This window comes from Cupressus sempervirens, chromosome 4 (genome assembly GCF_028749045.1).
Source record: "Cupressus sempervirens isolate cs-2001-9-10 chromosome 4, ASM2874904v1, whole genome shotgun sequence".
Classification (NCBI taxonomy): Eukaryota; Viridiplantae; Streptophyta; class Pinopsida; order Cupressales; family Cupressaceae; genus Cupressus; species Cupressus sempervirens.
The window spans coordinates 575,141,609-575,148,146 of NC_143121.1; positions in this window are offsets into that span (position 1 = coordinate 575,141,609).

Below are 6,538 nucleotides of genomic sequence, written 5' to 3' on the forward strand. Positions count from 1 at the left end.
GCATTGGAATGTAGTTAAATGGATTCTCAGATATTTGAGAGGAACATCTAGTACATGTTTACACTTTAAGGGCTCTACTACTACTTTACAAGGGTATGTTGACTCAGATTTGGTAGGGGATATTAATACTAGGTGGAGTACTATAAGTTATGTATTTATTGTTGGTGGAGTAGCACTAAGTTGGGTTTCTAAGTTACAAAAGGCTAATGCTTTATCCACTATAGAGGTAGAATATTTTGCTCCTACAGAGGTAGCGAAGGAGATGATATGGCTTCAATTCTTCTTAGAAGAATTAGGACACCCTTAGAAGGATAATTATTTGTTTATAGATAATTAGAGTGTCCTTCATCTTACAAAGAATTCAGCTTTGCATTCAAAGACAAAACACATACAGTTGCTTTACCATTTCATTCAGTCAGTTTTGGATGATAGACAGTTGAAGATGGACAAAATATATACAAATGACAATCCAGTAGATATGTTTACAAAGGTAGTGACAACAGAGAAGTTGAATTCCTCTTCAAATTTGGTTGGTCTTTTTGATTGAATAGAATAAAAGAATAACATAGTCCAAGGTGGTTTGATATTCTAGTGGGAGCTACAAGTTTAGTAGTGCTATGATCAGTCTCCAAGTGGGAGGTTATTGTTTTGGAGTTTGATTAGTCTCTAAGCGGGAGATTGTTATGATTTGGAGCCTAATTGGAATCAAAGGTTTATTTGGCGCAGCTTTCCTCTAGATTATTTCTATGGGGGTTTGGGAGTAGCACCCCCAAGACGGGGTCAAGGGGCAGTGCCCCTGAAGCAAAAAAATGCTTTTATTGTAAAAGGCCTCGACTACCATTTTTCTATTATTCTAGCCCTAATTTTGTAAGTGACAAAAAAATTGTATAAAAAGAGCTTAGGGTTAGGGATTTTCATAAAGTGTGATGCAAAACTTGGTTCTTGTGACGGTATTAATCTGTAAGGAATTACGAATTGTAATCGAATTGTAATCACTGGATAATAATAATATTAGACTTGTTGCTGGTGGACATAGCTTAGGGATTGGGTGAACCACATTAAATCTTGGTGTCTTGTGTTCTCTTCTATGTGACCTATTATTTTCTAATATTGGTCATATTTGCATGTAACTATTATTTCTATGTGAGGTTAATTGTATCAGATAGTCGTTGTCATCCACTACTAGGTAAGTACATATTCCTGATTCTTTTACTTGATCTATGTCTATGTCATTATCTAGTCAACTCTTTACTATTTCCCAATGGTAATGTTATCAACTTTGATGTTGATGTGATTAGGGGTACCACCAATAAATAGGTTGGTCTCACCCATGTGAAGAGTCGTACTTTGTGTGATGTTGTGACCCCTCCTTCGAACTAGCACTTGTACAAAAGAGTGCAAGGTTTTAGCTTAAGTGAGCTTCAATCATTTTATTGACTTAATCACATGAACTCTCTCTCTCTCTCTCTCCCCCCTTCGATTGATTTAATCATATGAACCTAGTAAGAATGACAAAAGAAGATCCAAACCAACATGCAACTGAGAGATATACTAAAAGCACACAAGAGATAGTCCAATTATATGTATTATGCAAACCACCTCCAATTATTTATATTCTTCAAGTATCCTCTTCTTTCTCTTCTTCTTGGTCTTCTTGGTCTTTTAAATCATCTTTGTTGTTCTTCTCCTTTTCCTTCTTGTCCTTTTAGTTTGACTTCTTCTCCTTCTCTAGTTTCACCTCCTTCCTCAATTGCTCTTGCTCCTCTTATTTTTCTTTTTCTACTCATTTTCTTTCATTTACATTTCCTTTTTCTTCTTATGTCCCTCTCCTTCTTCACCTCCTTTTCCTCCTCACCTTTTTCCTCTTACCATTGCTTCATTTTCTTCTTCCTCCTCCTCTTCTCCTCTTCTTCATATATATCTACTCCTTTTCCTTCTCCACCTCCTTGTCCTTTGTCTTAGGTTTGACTTTGTTTGACTATTTAAATTTTAAAGGTATCAAAAAAATAAAATTATGGTATACAAGTTTGGTAATCATTAAATTCTTAAATATATATAATACTATATATATATATATATAAATACATATTTCAAAATGAATATATATTTTAACTTTTTAAAATACAAAATAGATGTATGTACATTCTTAAATGCATATATATATTTAAGACTTAATCATATGAACTATCTCAACACCCCCCTCCCCCACCTCCCTTTCTCACTCTATCTTCCCACTCCCCTCCCCCACCCTCTCCCACTCCCACCCTCTCCTCCTTTTATTGACTTAAACATACGAACCTAATGATAACATCCAACAAGAGACTCCAATTATATGTATTGTGCAACATTTCACTGTGTTTGACTATTTAAATTCTAAAAGTATCAAAAAAGAATTTACAGTATCTAAGTTTGGTAATAATTAAATTCTAAATACATAATATAATACTCTATATATAAAATTATATTTCAAAATGAATATATATTTTAGTTGTAAAATAGAAAATAGATTTAATTATATTTTTAAATGCATATATATATATATAGATTTGTGATTTAATAGATAATTATATTTTACAAATGCATTTTTTGAAATTTTAAATTGATCCTATAAAAATAATAGTAAATTAATTATATTCTTCTAGAAATTTTTCGAATGGAAGCCTATGGAAGAGGAAAAGAATATGAAGTTTGCATGCAAAAAATTAAATGGATGTGCATTGATATGGTGGAATCACTTCCAAAAGGAATAAATCAGAAAAATAAAGGAAAATATCAAAACATGAAGCAAGATGGAGAAAAAACTAAGGGAAATTTTTTTACCGTTGGATTATTCACAAACCCTCTTTGGTAGGTTTCATAATTTGAAGCAAAACTTGTCCTCTATGCAAGAGTACACAAATGAGTTCTATAAGTTATCTATGAGAATAAATCATCAAGAAGATGATGAGTAGATGGATGCTAGATACAAAAATGGTCTAAAATTTTCTATTCAAGATGAGTTGAGCATGTGTCATGTTAACAATATAGAGAAGGCCTAACTACTACATTTGAACCTGAACTATGATGGCCATCTATCGTCCGAGTAACAAAAGCATGAATTGGATCCCATTGGAAAGGCATAAGACTTTTTCTATCACAAATTGCTACGAAAAGTGCATCCATCACAATTGTGAAGGATAAAATTGTCATAACTTAAAAGAAGGAAGGGACAATAATTCATGTTGATGATGTCTCAATTGTGATAGTCACGACATCTTAAACTTACAATTATTCATTGAAATTGCAACATTCCTGTGATAGCTTTGTTGTGGATGCAACATTGAGCTTTCGAGACTAGATGTCATAATTGCAATGCCCTTGCGATAACTATGTTATGCAAGTGACAGGTAGCTATCGAAATATCTAGTGACAGCTCATCAAATTATTAAGAAAACATGTTTCTAGAGAATAGTTTAATATATTTTGATATGTTACCATTGCAGTCATTATTCATACAATCTAACTAGTATGTACCATGTTTGTCTAACACACATATCTACTATGGCTGCAAAAGGCATCATCCTATCTTTGTTTTGTTAGTCTATCCATCCTTGTTTATGTAGGCCATTACTCACTAGTCACATGAACTCCACACAAACTCTTACTGATTGCATAATTTTAGAAGTGGCTTGGCATTGTATGTCTTTAGGAAGAGCAATTGATATGTTTAGACTCCAAAGGAAAGTAACATAGTACTGTCCCATGACTCCAAAAAGAAAGTAACACAGTACTATCCTATGTATACATCAAATGTAATGTTCCATTTTTTTTGGAGTTAATTATAAAGTCAAGGTAACTTTATAAATTAAATAAAAAATCTTCTAGAGGTTGCAATTGCCTATCATCAAGTTTTATTATTGATTTTTTCTTATGTGCATTGTGGAGCCTAGGGTTTCTGCAAGTAGTCACAATTGGCCATTGAGAACGAAAACTCTCAATTGGTATGCAATTTTGAGGGTGTGAAAGATCACCTAAATTATTGCAGCTATGGGAAGGATATTTCAGTCCTTTCACTTGTGCTTAATTGCTGATTTGTAGTTTCCAGTAGAGTTGCACTTGCACCATATCATCTTCAGCAGTCAGTCTCCAGTATTGGATCAAATCCAGGTTCTTCATTTTAGTTTATAGTTGTAACAAGTTCTCAGTTGTATACAACCAATTAGGGTTTTCCTGTAATGTGCCATGTCATAATATTTCAGTGCTGAAAATTGCCATACCATTTGTAAAAACTTTTGGTTATCATTGAATGAATACATTGGCACTATTATTTCCTTATTTCAGCAATATATTTTAGCAGTGTATTAAATTTAGGGTTTGTTTAGTGGCCTATTGGTATGGGTCATTACAGTGGTATCAAAGCGATTTCCTGCTAACCTGATAGGGTTACCCAGCCACCATTTAATTTAGTTTACAAAGGGACCAACATAACTGAGAATATGGCTGAGAGACATTCTCAAAGCCCATCTAGAAGTGTGCAAAATGATGAGACTTTACAGCAACAGGAGAGGCTTCTACAGTCAATAGAGGAAAGTACACAGGCAATGATGGTTATGATGCAAAATTTGATTAGGGAAAATAGGAGAAATAATCATGATATTGACTAGGATGATAGGAGCATAGCAGGATCACAACATAGGACACGGTCTGGAATAGCTGACAGACCCACACGTCGTACATTCAGAGAAGAAACTCCAGCACGCACACCTGATGCTATGGTAATAGATATTTTAGATGAACTCTGAAAAGCGAGGAATGAGTGGGATTCATTACCAGAATATGTACAAGATGGATGGACATTTGATAGGTACATGACCTATAGAGCTGGCAAGCAGAAGCAAGTAGATAAACACAGTGAGTTGCAACAGGTCACCAACAAGTTGGTCTTACCCACATTTGATGGTAGTTGAAAAATGACTGCTCGTGCTTGGATTCATAAGGTGGATACTTTCCTATCTCTGAAGAAGATGATAGAATTTGAAGCACTCAAGTATGCCACTTTACACTTAGATGGGGCAACACATGATTGGTGGACTCATGGGATGATTACATTGCAACACAATCAGGTAACCACTTATTAGGAGTTTGTGGATAGAGTGATAGAAAGGTATGATAAAAAAAATCCTGAAGTTTATTTCCAAGAGTTAGCCCAGTTGAGACAGTCAGGAGATTTAGAACAATTTATCACTGACTTCCAGAAGCTTGCAGTGATGGTGCCTGACCTTTCAGAAAGGAGGCTAGTCATTTTATTCACAGAGGGATTAACTGAACCACTCAAGGGGTGGGTAAAGGCCTTTGATCCTCCTACATTATAGGAAGCCATGAAGAAATCCCGTAGTATGGAACTTGCAGCTCCAGCAAATCGATTTATTTCAAAGAGTTCTTCATCATTTAGAGATAACAAAGGGGAATTCAGCAAGGGTAAAGAGAAGGTTCGTGACTCAAAAGACAAGCTAGCTACACCTTGGGATAAGGAAACACTTAATGACCTGCATAGGAAGAAGCTATGCTTCTTTTGTAAAGGTCCCTTTGAGTTTGGTCATGATTGTCCTATGAAGCCTAAGGGGAAGGCTAACTAGGTGATGTGGGCTTATTACGAAGGTTCAGATTTAGACATCTCAGAGCACCATGATGAGGATCCTGATGAGGCAGAGGATGAACAAGAGGTAGATAGTGCTGAGAAAAAAGAGGTTCCAGAGATACATTTATAGAAGGCACGTCTGTCTAGTATTCAAAGAGAGGGATCTTTCAAATTTTGAGGAGTCTTGGCAGGACAAAAGATTATTACTCTGTTGGATACAGGTGCCACGCATAATTTCATTCATGCACAATTTTTGGAGAGGCATGGAATCATTACTGAGGAGTTTGAGGGACTGAGAGTTAAGGTAGTCGATGGATATACTCTTCGTTGTGATAGGATGGTGCGAGATCTACCTTTGCGCCTAAACAACTATGAGTTTAAGGCAGACTATCATGTGGTCAACATGGGTGACATGGAAATAGTACTTTGGATGTAATGGCTACATTCTTTGAAGGAGGTTACCCTGAGATTGGAGGATATGGAGATACGATTCATGGTGGATGGTAGGACTCATGTGCTAAAGGCTATCCGTAATGGTGATGTTAGGACTATCTCATTTAGGCAGTTGGAGAGATTATCCAAACATAATAATATAGAGTGGGCAACAATATGCGCCTTGATGCCTACCTAGGAGGAGCAACATAAGACTGAATATCATCCAGATATTCAAAAATTGAGAATCAAGTATGGGAAGGTATTCAGTGAGATTCCACCAGGCAAGCCACCAGACAGAGGTATTGACCACATTATCGAGTTGGAGGAAGGTGCTAAGCCTATCATGATCACACCATACCGGCGCCCAAAATGATTCAAAGATGAGATCGAGAGGACCATCAATGATCTGCTAGCAATGGGACACATCAAACCATGTAAGTCACCTTTTGCATCTTTTGTTGTTTTGGTAAAAAAGAAAGATGGAAC